Below are 13674 nucleotides of genomic sequence, written 5' to 3' on the forward strand. Positions count from 1 at the left end.
ATAGAATAATAAGTGTTCATGGCTTTTTTTTCCCAAGGTTCTGCTTGCAAGATATTTTTGTTTTTTTCCCCTCTTAAAATAAATCTAAAAAGTTAAAACAAGATAAAGCTATTCTCTTAAAAAAAAAGTTACAACATACAGCTTTGGCTTATATAAGTAATTCATAGCAGAATGTGTTCAAAAGTAGTGAATATAATTTTATATATAGTCATCAATTCACAAGGGTGTTTTCTTTCATATAAAATATACATGAGCTAAAATCAGTTTCTTTAAGATATGAATGTAAAAAGAAACTTCTGACATAGTCCAATTATAGCTTAATATATTAATTTATTTTGTTAATGCTCTATATTTCTAAGCTAGTATTTTCGGAATATCTCATGCGTGTTTTCTACTCTCTCTCTTTTTTATTAGCTAAAGATCACTTGTTTGACCCAATACATTTTTTGCACGTGCAAAACAGTTATGTGTGGGGCTTTTTTGTTTTGTTTTAAAATATCAACAGCCCTTCCCATGCACCCCTCTGCAACAGAGACCCATGCCAGGCTGGGTAATATAAATGACATTTTATGTACAGTATTGCTTTCTTGGTTCCTGCTTTTCTACTGCTCTGTTCTACAAAGCATTTTTCTTAAGTAACTACAGTCACTGCACAGTTAAATAAAACAAGTAGGGGCCCTCTAGGTTTCTGCAAGCTAGTGTGGGAGAATTATATATGGGTACACGTTTCTCTGCAAAAACTGGTTATCTTATGAAACAAGTAGTCCAAGGAAGTGCCAGACTAGAATCTGCCTACAGGGCGCTTTGTTTGCCACGGGACATACATCTGTAGATCTACGAGGCAGGTAAGTGCCCGATTCTGTATGTAACACACACCCACACACACACCTCACACCCACATACATATATATATATAAAGGGATATATATGTATGTATGTACATATAAATATAGTTAACTCATGTCCTTATTTACCGATGTAGATATGTAGGGCAGTTCGCTGTGGGATCACGAAGTAGGAATACCAGCCCAGGAGCCTTAGGTCACCCATGAGTCCATCCTCATTCGCTTGACGGAAGGGCTTTCTCTGTCCTCCGTGGTGGGGGGTTGGCCAAGCACGATTGGAGAATGGAAGTCGCCCCGTGGATCCTCCCGGTCACTCCCATCATAGGAGCTGCTCGAGCTGCTCAGACTGTCCACAGGGGAGCGCCCCATTTCCTGCCAGGGCTGGGGGGGCCTGGGGGGTCTTTGGCGGCGGCCGCTGCGGCGGTGGCTGCTGCTGGAAGCCTGATGGGGTCATTCGATCCTGGGGAGGTGAAATTGGTTCTGACTTAATGTTGGTGTTTTGGTTGGTATTAATGGATAAATTCGAACCCTGAGATAACTGCCCTCAAGCACTGAAGGAAAGACAAGATGTTAGAGGGTTGGTGAGTGCATCTGTGTGACCGGAGTGATACTGCAGCCTCCACCCAACAGAGCCTGTCCAAATGCCCAGACTGGTTTTAATGACCTCTCCATGGGAGGAAAACAAAATCGGGGTGGCTAGTTCTCCTGCCCAAGCCCTTGGTCTTTCTGCAGATGATGGAGCCGAAACTGTGTGTCCGCTGCTGTGCGTGGACCAGAACGGGAGAGGAAGCCTTTGGCTTCCCCTCTGCTCCAGCCCTGGGAGAGGCACCGCTCACTGCTCGCACAGTACCTGCAAGACCGTCACCTGACCCTGTCTTCCAGGGGAGGGCACCGCCTCAGACAGGCCGACTCAGAGTAGCGGAGCGTGCGAACAGGCTTCTCCCCCGAGCTGAGCGACCCTTTCAGCTCATGGTGTGTTCATTTAGGATGAACAGACCCCCAAGGGCCAACGGGTGAAGAAATGCAAGGAAAACCACCTTGGCTTTCTCCACGGACAGGACGGGAGGAACAGTAGGGGGTGGGCATCTTGTGTGTGGAGCCAGCTAGCTACTGGGTTTCATGTGGATGATCCCAGCCCACTGCCCACACCATCCCTCACCGAGAAGAGTTCAACGCAGAGAACATTCATTCTGGGCAGAGTGAGGGGACAGGCGTGAGAAAAGCTTACGGTGGGGCCCAGGGGTATCCAAAAGCCCTAGTAGCAGGGAGAATGTGGGGGCCGCCTGTGCCTCAGTACCCCTTGGTCACCATCTCCAGAGAAGAGAAGCCTTGCCTCCCGAATCTCTTCAGGGAACGCCTAGTTTGAGCAGGACCCAAGCTATTATCCAGAAGCACGTAAAGGAAATATTTTCTCCAAACACTTGTACCACATAAAGAAGTCGTCCTAGGACCGTCACGTGACAGTCAACAGCACCAAAGACTGTAACTGATAGAAAAATAAAGTGCAAGGGCCGGGAGGAGAGATTCGGAGACAATTTCCACCAGAAAGCAGAGGGCGGCTTGTCCTAAATGGTGCTGCTGCCAGGCTGACATCTGTCCCAGAGACAGCATGCCCGGGGAGTTGAAGCCCTGCAGGGCCGACAGGTCTGGGCTAGTCAGTGAGTAATCTAGAACAGAGAGAAGTATCACTCGTGTGAGAGAGAGAAGGCCCAAGCACAAGCCGGTTACCCCAGCTGCGAGAAGCCAGGTACTTCCTAACTAAAACACACAGGTCTAAACCGACAACAGTTTTTCTTTCGGCAGGTCCTAGCTGCATTTGCTTGTCTTGGATGATCTCGATAAAGTCAGCGTCAACTCTGTGCTACGTGTTTACAGTCTCCTGTCTCACAAAAGGTTGAGATCCTTTCTCCAGACTTGTAAATAGAAATAATGGCAGGGCCATTGCTAAGGGACGTGCGCACGCAGCGGTCGCCTGACACGTGCGCACCGCTACCCCCTGGGAAAAGCAGCGACAGACCGGATGGAGCCTAGAGCAGCAGCTCTTCTCTTCCCGAGAAGAGGGGAGCAGGAAGGACACAGCAGCCCTCCTCGTGTGGGGCCAGCTCGGCGGCCAAGTGAAGGACTCCGGCACACAGCGGGTGAGCAGCGGTCGCTCGCGGCCGGGGCTGTCTGAGATCGCTGACTGCGCACAACACAGCTTCAAGTTCATGAAAAACTTACGTGTGACAAGAGTGTAACAGAGAATGTGGCTCATTTCCTCAGAAAGGCTTGTCACTCTGGCCAAGACCCAGGACATTAGGTATCGTTCACACATCGAGCTATTTCAGTTCTTCATTAACACTTGTTTTTTCCATTTACTTTCAAAGAGAGGTGGCAAAAACCCTACTTTTAACTGTTTTTTCCCGTCTCAAGGGAGGTATTTAAGGAAGCCCATCTTCCTAGTGCATTAACATTCATAAAAAAAGGGACTCAGAGGAAAGAACGTAGCTGCTGCTTGGGATCCTGCCGGCCTCCACACTCTGCTCCCGCCACGCTCTCCGACCGCCTCAGCCACTCCCCGCCGAGGTGGGCAGGGGTCCCGCATGCACACCGGTGCCCCCTGCAGCCCCCAGCTCTCGACCTCTAGGTCCACCCAGCTACCTCCTTGGTATGTTCTTTTGGATGTCTCTCCAAACCCCTCAAATCTGACACCTGACTGGAATCGTCTCCTCCAAACCTGCTCCTTATCTTAATAAATGGCACCGATATTCACCTCGGTCATGCCAGAAACCTGTGGGTGTTCTTGATACTTCTCTCTGACTTCCAGCGCCAACCACCAAGGCCCGTCAGTTCTCTGTGTTGTCTCTCAAACCTGCCTGTTTCACCAGCTTTCCTGCCACCGCTCTCCTCTGAGCCATCAGGATCCACTACCTGGGCCACCATGCGAGCCTCCGGACAGTCTCCTAGCACGCAGCCTTGCCCCAGGAACACTAGCCAAAGTAATCTTAAAGTAACAAATGGGCTCACGATACCTCTCTGCCTACGACTTTCTGGCTTCCCTGTGCTCTCAACATCCAAAATCTTCAACATGGCCTAGAAATTGTGACTTATCTCTACAGTTTCCACCCTTCACACCCTGCACCATCCCGATCCCGCCGTGCTCCCTTCTCCCCGGAACAATCTCCCTGCCCCGCCCCGCTGAGTCAAGGGTGCCCCTCTAGCGAGGCTTCTCGTAGCTCTTAACACGACTGTGGTACCTGATTCTCACAGCGGTCTGTCCCAAGTTCCGCTGTGAACCGTACACTCCCGCGTGCCCAGCCCCACAGCTGCCACCCAGCGAGTGTTCAGCAGGCGTGTGCTGAATGGACACACGAGCAGGGCTGTGGAGGGACCTTATGAGGGGCATGACAAGACGAAGCACCGGGGCTCTTCCACATAAAAACTTGCACTTTTGGAAATGTTGATCCCACCTTCATCCCTTTCCTGATCATTTGGCACGAGTCTGACTCTGCACAGAAAGGCAGCTGCCAAACTACAGAAAGATGAAGGTGGACGTGTTTAAAAAGGGCAATGAGACAGAGTAAAAATAATGTTTTTTAAGATTAAGCTGCACACATGCTCTGAAAATGAGCACAGAGACTGAGTCACAGTTAAAAGAAGGAATGAGACTGAGGCCAAGTGATTGATGGCTTTGAGAGAATCAGACTCTGTTTTTATGTTTTGGTAATTCCTTCTGGATTTTTAAAAAACAACTTCATGCTAATCCAACAGCATTTCTTAAGCACGCACAGTGGCACAGGGACATATCCTGGAAAACCCGTCATGAAAGCTCAAGAAACTGCTCTCGCTCTGAACAGAACTTGAACTAGTGCCACCTTCCCCGCTGGAGTGCCTCTGAACCTTTCAGGTCATGCTTTTCCCCCTCTTTCCTCATGTTCTCAGGTCTCAGAGCACAAACTACTAACCTCAGCCGCTTTGACCTCAGCTCCGGCCTGTATCCCGAGCTGGCACGAACCTGGGACCAAAGCTCTGTCCCTGGCATATGGGCGCGCCTACAGCTGGCGATCACCGCCAGGACACAGAATTTCTATGAACGTGTTATCTCTCGCTTCACTCTAAATTTGCACTTAATAGGTTTGGGCATTTTTTTCATATTGATTGTTAGAAAAGGTAGTGGACATTCTCCTAAGAGGCTTTCTTTTTTCAAGAAAACCTTTTAAAATTCTGTTTTAAATGAACTACACAGCAAGTGACAAGCAAATGTATCAATGGCCGCAGGGAGCGTCAGACAGCAGTGTGAAAGCATCGTGCTAAAGCATTTACTCTGAAGGCTAAAATTAGATGGTTTTTATTACAGTCTGCTTATAAGAATCCTGAAAGGATGAATACCCTGCACCGCAGTCTGAAAGCTGACAAGGTATCGCTTAACTATTTCCTTCTTTCCTTCTCCCTTTGAAGCATCAGGTGTTTGGCTCAGCGGGTAAGAAGGCGAAACCACACCTTCCAACCTTCTGCCTCTCCCCAGAACGGCTGATCTGGAAGAAACCTGCCACGTGCCGGGCCTCTGTGGACAGCCTGCGTGGCCCACGGCATCTCTCCGGTCACTCAGCAGTGCTGACTTTGCCTTACAGACCCCCGCAATAGGTGTTTTAAGATGAAACGTCTAAGTAAACATAAATGAGTGAGAAGCTCCTCTCAGAAGGGAGGAATGACTGACTGGCTCTGAGGAGAAACAAGAAATGTCCTGGTTTTGCTCCTGAGGCACAAGGGACAGAAACTAAAAAAGGTAGGTACACAGAGGAATACACCAGCTGCCCGGCGCAGCCACGCACGTGTCCCCTTCCGGAGTCCCGAGTCCAGGCGGAGGCCGTGCTCCCCCCAGCAGGTCAACACCTGCCAGCCTGGAGGACTGCAGCGAGACGCACCAGAGAAAATGCCAAGCGGCGCTCTCGTCCTGTCTGGTCACAGATTCTGGGAACAGCTCTCTGTTTCTTTGTCAGGGTAAGTAAAAGCGGACACTGGGAAATCATTCCACAATGTATTTTTTTGTACGTTTTTCAAAGCTAACCTTTGTCTTTTAATATGCCCAAATGTGACTCTAAAGAACTGGAGATAATTGATTTCAATCAATATACTTGTAAAAAAAAGAAAATCACAAAAGCACATGGTGATGACCAAACAAAGAAGTACGAGACACAGAAGGCAAGAGAGCAGGCTTAACCAGGGTTGTAGGCGGTCAGCATGGCTGAGTACATGCGTCCCTGCAGAGGCAAGCTCAGGGTGGTCACAGACATGACTGGGGTAGCTAGAGGCTGAGTGGTGTGAGAACTGCTTATCCTTTGGGTATTCTGTGAGAGAGTAGAAAAAAGGGTCATTATTTAAGTATTTATATTCAGCCTTAGTATTTAAAAAATAACATTCAATTTAAAAGTGACATTTTTCACAGTTTTATGATGTGAACGTAAAACCTTAGAAATACTAATGTGAACTAAATATTTAATTTCAAGGGACATAGCTTTACATTAATTATTCATTTTCCCTTGTCTTTCATAGTGTTTATCGGTGGCAAGGATATATCCTTAAAACAGAAACCTGCACTCTGGGTGAGAATGCTTTGATGTGTTACCATAAATGAGGACTTGCTGGCACTAAAATACCGCCAGGCTGCCCCAAATCAAACATCTAGGTTTTCGAGCTGAGGAGAGCCAAAAGTCTTTTGTATCCTGAGAGTGTAAGTAAATTTAGGGATCAAAACCACTTGCACCGGCAGCATTCCCATGTTAGCGTGCTGTGAGGTCCTGGCTTCCTATAGTACAGTTTGCTTCCAGTTTTCTTGCCCTGTGCTCCTACAGTTGCTACACCCACACCCCCCCACCCCGTGCCCCCCACACCCCCCGGTGCCCCACGCCCATACAAGCTCAGCCTCCCCTACTGTCACCCGCCCCCCCCAGTAACCTATTTCTTGGCAGCAGGTTCCAATACACATCCCTGCTCAGGCTCCCGACACTTCTGAAAGGAGAGGCTTTGCGTGGAGAGCTTGTAACTAGCGCACTTCTCATGAGACGGCGAATGGGGTAACACTAAATGCTCGCTGACCGACTCCATCTACACCGTATCCTATCTGTACCGGGAGTCAAAAAACCCAACTACTGAATAATCAAGTCAGCCTGACATGGCCACTCTACGTTTCGGGGGTGACAGCACTTTCTCACGAAAGGGGCTTCCGAGAATGCTCCAAAAGCAGGATCAGATAAAGAGAACAGACTCCATGATCCATGGGTTCAGCACCCAAGAAGGCCAAAGCACAACTAGCCCAGGGCTTTTAATATAGAGACATCACCTACGTTTTTCTCCCCAATTCCCGACTTCCTAAGCTTGGGGAGGGGGGAATCATTTCACTTTTCTGAACCTCTCTGTTTGCACAGTAGGGAAGACAGTGATCTTTGTGCTGCCGGCCTTGGGCACTACTGGGAAGCTCTAATGAGCCAAGAGTTGGGAAGTGCTCTGGTGACTGGAGTACCACCCAGATGTAAGACAGTATCCTTAAATGACTCTCCTGAGAAACCTTCTGGCCCACATTTCTATTTCACTTCAGATCCACAGGTAAGACCCCTGGAGCTACCACAAAGCGAGGTTGTTTAGAACAGCAAGGCTTCTCAAGGCATCTCAGCAGCCCGGCTCTCACCATGAGAGTCTTTCTTCACCTTGTGGTTTTCAAAGATTTAGAAATTTATCTTTGAGATTCTGTAACTGGGGAGTGAACTTTAAGTGGGTGGAAGTCAGTGTATGGTAAGTGGGAACACATGTTCATCTCAGCATCAAGTTCATAATTTTAATGAGTTTTTGAGGTAGAGATATACTTTGGACTTAATCTGGAAACTCAGAGTCAGACAGTAGGTGAAAGAACACAGCATGACCCAGTTTGGCCTAACTCTATCCATGCCAGGGCTTCAACTCCATGGCAATCTCCGGGCATGACCTCAAGAAGAGGTGGTGTGTATGTGTGTGTGTGTAACAGTGAATGCCAATAAAGCTTCGAATCTCCAAGGCATTGATTTTTCTGAGTAAGAGACTTGTGGGACCACTAGAGGGCAACATACTGCTACAGAATTGAAAGGAAACACTTGTGACAACTAACTTCTTAAGGGTAAACAGTCAAAGACAAATCATTTCATCTTTAATTATAAACTTCCATTTTCTAATTATTACCATATTACTAAATAAAGTATTTCCCCAGAAGAAAGTCTAAATCTGCACATGATATAATCCAACACCACAGTTGATGGCACACTAGTATATTTTAGTTTACTGAATACAAAACCACATCTCAAACTGTGAGTGATCACGAAGTTAAAGAATGATCTCTTAGTTTAAGGACAGAACACAGACAACCTTATCTAACAAGACACAAACTGTGCAAAACACACCAGCATGCGTATATATGTAATAATAAAATATAAATAAAACCAATAGATGCCTTCCCCCCATGCTCTCATGCAATCTGAACCCTTGTCCATGCTACAAACTAAACATTTTCAAGTTTTTCTCCCTTAAGGTCACTAATTCGCAACTGACAGAATTTATATGATTTCTGTGAATTTTGGGTTTTAGTTCCCAAAGAAGAGATAAAAGTTATTTTTAGTCAAATTTATTTTCTAGAAGAGAAGCCAATAGAAATCATTTATTTTAGAAAAAAGAAATCATTTATTTTAGAAAAACTTTTAACAACAGAGTATGTCCTGATAGAAAAAGGTAAATTTGTATATATTAAATTACAGACATTCCTTTTAGCAAACAGGGAACCCCCCTTATGGTTCAGATCATCTCATGCAGTATGAAATAATTCCAAGTCTGAAAAAAGTGACCTCACCAAAAATGATGTAATCTTTTTGAAAGAAAGAGAAATAACACAAGACCATGTGTTACAATCTGAGGAACTTTGAGGGTGAAGTCATTTTCTAAAAATATGTTAATAATTTGGGGAACTATATAAGGTATTTTATATCCTTCCTTAAAAAAAATCTTTAGCAAGTGTCTTGTGATCATTGACAGCTATTGTTTTTAAAGGCTCTGTTCCAATGTTCCCTCCAACAAACAAAATGGGTCAAGATATACAACTATAAGCAGAAAAACGGGATGGACTCAGTAGTACTAGATTGGTTCCGTTATTAAAAGTGCTTGGATAGTGTTTAATAACAGCAAGAAAAACTGTGTAACAAAGGGAACACTGGTTAGATATAAACACTTAAGAGAATTCGTACTTTCCAGATCTTTTGCAACTCCCTTCAAGCAGAAACGCACACTCACCAATTGGAGTCACCAACTCCAATTCTTCTTCCTCCGACTGCACTCAGCACATGAGAGGGATACGAGAGTTACTAAGACTGTTGATACTCAAAAATAAAATATTTCCTTAGAAAAACACGTTATTCAGACACTAGCAGTTGCTTTGAACTCTAAAGAGATGATTAAATATAAGCAGTGAATACAAATATAAATTATTTATCGTATCTCCACTAGTAGCTGCTTTCAGAAGAAAGATTCTTCGGATTCTTGCAGGCCAGGCTTTAAAGCTGCCCCCGCTCCCTGGCTTCGTCCACTCCTGTGTCGGCCTCACCCACATACCGCCGGGCTACCGCCACTGTGTTTAAACAGAGTTCCTCATCATGACACCGGTTTATACTTGAAACCCTGAGAGTACTTCGTCCTCGCATCCCTAGCCCACCTGGTCACACACGTCCATTATTTATCTCCTAGATGTGTGCTTTTCGGTCAGCAGGAATTATTTTGTTTTCTAATTTCCCACCGCAGCTAGCATAGTGTTACAAAACAAGAAGAACTCCAACAGTAGTTCATAACAGTCTTGGATAACACGGATTTGGATGCAAATACAGCTTTCGTGTGTATAATTTCGCTGCGGAAAAACAGTAACATGTATGAAGCTAATGAGACTGGAAGAGAACTGAACTGATAAATCACGTCCAGAAAAGAGATGAAGGACACATATTTGCTCTTCTCCTAAGCATTCAGAAAATACTAACAGGCTAGAAATAATCTGCTAGCTAGTGCTTTCTTATTTTATTTGAAGGAGTCAAGTTTCTCTGTCAATCTACAGAAGTCTTTGTAAGCATCAGTGATGGAGGAGACCCGGATCCAAAAGCCAGCCAACCTGCAAACAAACGGTAACACAGGCAGGCTGGTTGCCAACTCTGAAAAACAAGCGCCCAGCCTACAGCTGCTCTCTCAAATGTGGGCGAGAGGCCCTTCAGCGGCAGAGTTACACAGATCTTCACAGGCCTCCAACCACAGGACCCGCATGCAAATATCACAGGTAAGTGCTGTGTGGTTTCCACTTGCACCTGCCAGGCCAAGGGTGTAAAATAGTTTATATGGCAAATTCTGAGTCTTCTAAGAGCTGCTTCATGATCTCTGAAAGAAAGCCCAGACAGAGATAGTTCTGACCAGCAGCTGAAGTCCTCCATGCAGGTCTGCCCTTACCTTCTGCAGTTGACTGAGCCTTAAATGAAACTTTCTGTAGCCTCTCTGAAAGACAGGAGCAGGTGTTCGACATCCTGTTCCTAAACGGTGAGCCAAATGACTACCCTGAATGCCCACATGTTTTTCTTTTCGGGGTTACCTGTTACACCTGTGTGTATCTTTAACTCGGTATCCTGCAATAATTTTACCCATAGAGAGCGGCTGTGAAGAGAGCGCACCATCACAGCACACACCCCAGCACCACCCCACCCGGGTCTGCCTCTCAAAGAAGCACAAGACAACTGTCAAACTGACAGAGGAGGGACGCCTGGGTGGCTCAGTTGGTTAAGCAGCTGTCTTCGGCTCAGGTCATGATCCCAGCGTCCTGGGATCGAGTCCCACATCGGGCTCCTTGCTCAGCAGGGAGCCTGCTTCTCCCTCTGCCTCTGCCTGCCATTCTGTCTGCCTGTGCTCGCTCTCTCCCCATCTCTCTCTCTGATAAATAAAATCTTAAAAAAAAAAAAAACTGACAGAGGAACCAGCAATAACTGAGGCTACAGGACTTCACCTGGATTTCACCCATCTTTCACCGATGTCCTTTTTCTACTCCAGGACTGGATGCTGCATCCCACATGCCCTTACCGGTCACATACCCTTCGTCTCCTCTGGTCTGTGACCGCTCCCTTCATCTTTCCTCATTTTGCATGACCTTAAAAACTGCAGAGTAGGGGCTCCTGGGTGGCTCAGTGGGTTAAGCCGCTGCCTTCGGCTCAGGTCATGATCTCGGGGTCCTGGGATCGAGTCCCGCATCGGGCTCTCTGCTCAGCAGGGAGTCTGCTTCCCTCTCTCTCTCTCTGCCTGCCTCTCAGTCTACTTGTGATTTCTCTCTGTCAAATAAATAAATAAAATCTTTGGAAAAAAAAAAAACTGCAGAGTACTGGGTGGATATCTCATGGAACGTCCCGTAATTTGGGTCTTAAATTTTCTTGGATAGAGAGCATGGATTTTTGGAAGAGTACCAAAGAGGTGATGTGACCCTCTTAGCACATACCAGAAGGTATGTCAGTCCATTATTGGTGATGTTAAACTCGATTGCTGGTGAAAGTCACGTCTTCGAGCACTCCCTACTACAAAATTACTATTGTTCCCTTTGTCAGTTATTTGGGGAGAGACATTTTGAGGCTATGCAAACACCCTGTTTTTCCTTAAACTTTCACTCACTCATTTTAGCATCCATTGACCCTGTCTGGCCATGATCTCTGTACTGTGGTAATGACAGTGATGATTTGCTATTTCTCTCATTCTTTCTACATGTAATAATTAGAACTCTTCTTTAAGGAAGAGCTGTTTCTTTCATCATTTTTATCAATAACAGACTTGGTATTTTGTATTCCTTGGGTACTAATCCAATACTATTGTTACTTATTTTGTTGCTTAAATTGTTCTAGTTTGGGCCACTGGAGCTCTTCAGAGAGGCTGGTTCCTGTAAGCATTTTACCTGCACTTCCTTATCCTCTGGCACCTCCGACTCATCCTGTATTTTCATTGCCCCCACTCTATAATCAATCATTTTTCCAAGGAATCCTGATTCCTCTTATTGGAGAATGTTTAGAAACGAAGATCTGAGTACTAGGTGTGTTCAGTTATCAGGTGCCATTACCTGAAGGGTCTATCGGTAGAGCTAGGAAATATATGAGGTACACTATTCACGTGTATATACATTGATATTTCTCTATCTATGTTAAGAAAGTAAGTTCATACTGAAACTTCCAACAATAGCCCAGAAACACAGTGTTCACTGTAGCCTTCCTTCCCCAACCCCAACCACCTTGCTTATTTGCAAGTTTTTCCCCCCCGAACAATGAAAAACCTGGCTTTATCTACAATGTATTCACTGTTTGAGTGTTGTCTAACAAATGTACCATCTTGAGCACAACGACTTCCTCATTTTTTTGTTTTCTCTATCTAGAGTTAAAACCGTTTCCAAAGTTACTGAGAGCTCCTTCCCCGTCCCCTTCCAGATCATCCTGTCACAAACTTGTACTACAGCCATATTCATGTGTCACAGTCTGTATTCCATCTGCAGTTCCCCTGGAATCCTGGTTGATTTTTAACAGCATATAGTAAAACCACTCTTTCTACAGTTTTATGAGTTTTAACAGAGGCATAGACTCATATGTACACCTACCAGCACAGGATCACTGAAGAGTTCCATCGCCTCAAAAATTCACCTCACATACCCTTTGCAGTCAACTCCTCTCTCCATCCCTGGCAATTACTGATCTGTTTTGCATTTTGCAGAATGAAATATAAATAGAATCAAATGCTATGTAGTCTTTTGGATCCAGCTTCTTTCACTTAGCAAAACTCATTTAAGATCATCTATACTGCTGTGAATAAGTGGCTTGTCCCTTTTTTTTGCTGAGCAGTACTCTTTGGATGTACCACAGTGTGTATATCCATCCATTCTTCTGTTGGAAGGACATCTAGGTTGTTCTCAGTTTTTGGCAACTGTGAAAAATACAGATTTCTATAAGCACAGTTCTCCATTCACTTGTGTAAATTCTCTAGGAGAGGACTGTTGGGTTGTATGACAAGTATATATTTAACTTTGTAAGACGTTGTTGATCTGTTTTCCCAAGTGGTGTGTGACTTTGCTCTAAGCATGAATATACGAGAGTTCTTGTTGCTCTGCATCCTTGTCAGAACTTGGCATTTTAGAATGCTGGGTTTTTGTTTTGTTTTTAAGTAGCCCTCATCGGGCCTTGAACTCGCCTTGAACTCTGATATCAGCGGGTCTTGAACTCTGATATCAAAACCTGAGCTGAAATCAAGAGCTGGACACTTAACCGACTGAGCCAACCAGGCACCTGAGTAAAGCTGACACATGATGTTACATTTTTTCAGGTGTACAACACAGCAGTTCCCCAACTCCATACAGTATGCTGTGCTCACAAGTGTAGCTTTTCCATCTGTCCCCATACAATGCTATCACAGTACCACTGATTTTATTTTTTAAATCTTAGCCATCCTAATAGATGTACAGTTGTATCATCATAGAAGCAGGTCCTTTATGAGTATGTGATTTGCAAACAGTTTCTCCTCATCTGTAGGCTGTCTTTTTATTCTCTGGGTAGGACCGTTTACAGAGTAAAACTTTTTGATAGTGAAACTATTTTGATAGCATCAATATATCAGAATTTTCTTTATGGATCATGTTTTTGGTGTATTGTTTCTTCCAAAATTTTCTTCTAAAAGTTTCAGAGTTTTGTATTTTATGCTTGAGTCTATGATGCGTTTTAGTTAATTTTTGAATAAGGTATGTTTCTATTTTGAGGTTTTATTTTTGCATATGGATGGTGAACTGTTCCAG

General features: G+C 45.0%; 1 protein-coding gene and 1 pseudogene across 2 annotated transcripts in view; one reads left to right on the forward strand and one right to left on the reverse strand.

Moving 5' to 3' along the window:
- The window catches only part of LOC309867654 (multiple C2 and transmembrane domain-containing protein 2-like), a 184589-nt gene that overhangs the window by 90329 nt on the left and 80586 nt on the right, over nucleotides 1–13674 (forward strand). The gene's annotated exons all lie outside the window — the stretch shown is intronic.
- LOC309867646 (myocyte-specific enhancer factor 2A-like) overlaps nucleotides 1038–13674 on the reverse strand; it is a 102782-nt pseudogene continuing 90145 nt past the window's right edge. Inside the window, exons 6-7 of the transcript in view lie at nucleotides 2388–2512; nucleotides 1038–1396 (exon numbers count right to left, since the gene is read on the reverse strand). The product of the transcript in view is annotated as a myocyte-specific enhancer factor 2A-like (transcript). The remainder of the gene's footprint in view (nucleotides 1397–2387; nucleotides 2513–13674) is intronic.

The sequence above is a fragment of the Mustela nivalis genome, assembly GCF_964662115.1.
Source record: "Mustela nivalis genome assembly, chromosome: 6".
Classification (NCBI taxonomy): domain Eukaryota; kingdom Metazoa; phylum Chordata; class Mammalia; order Carnivora; family Mustelidae; genus Mustela; species Mustela nivalis.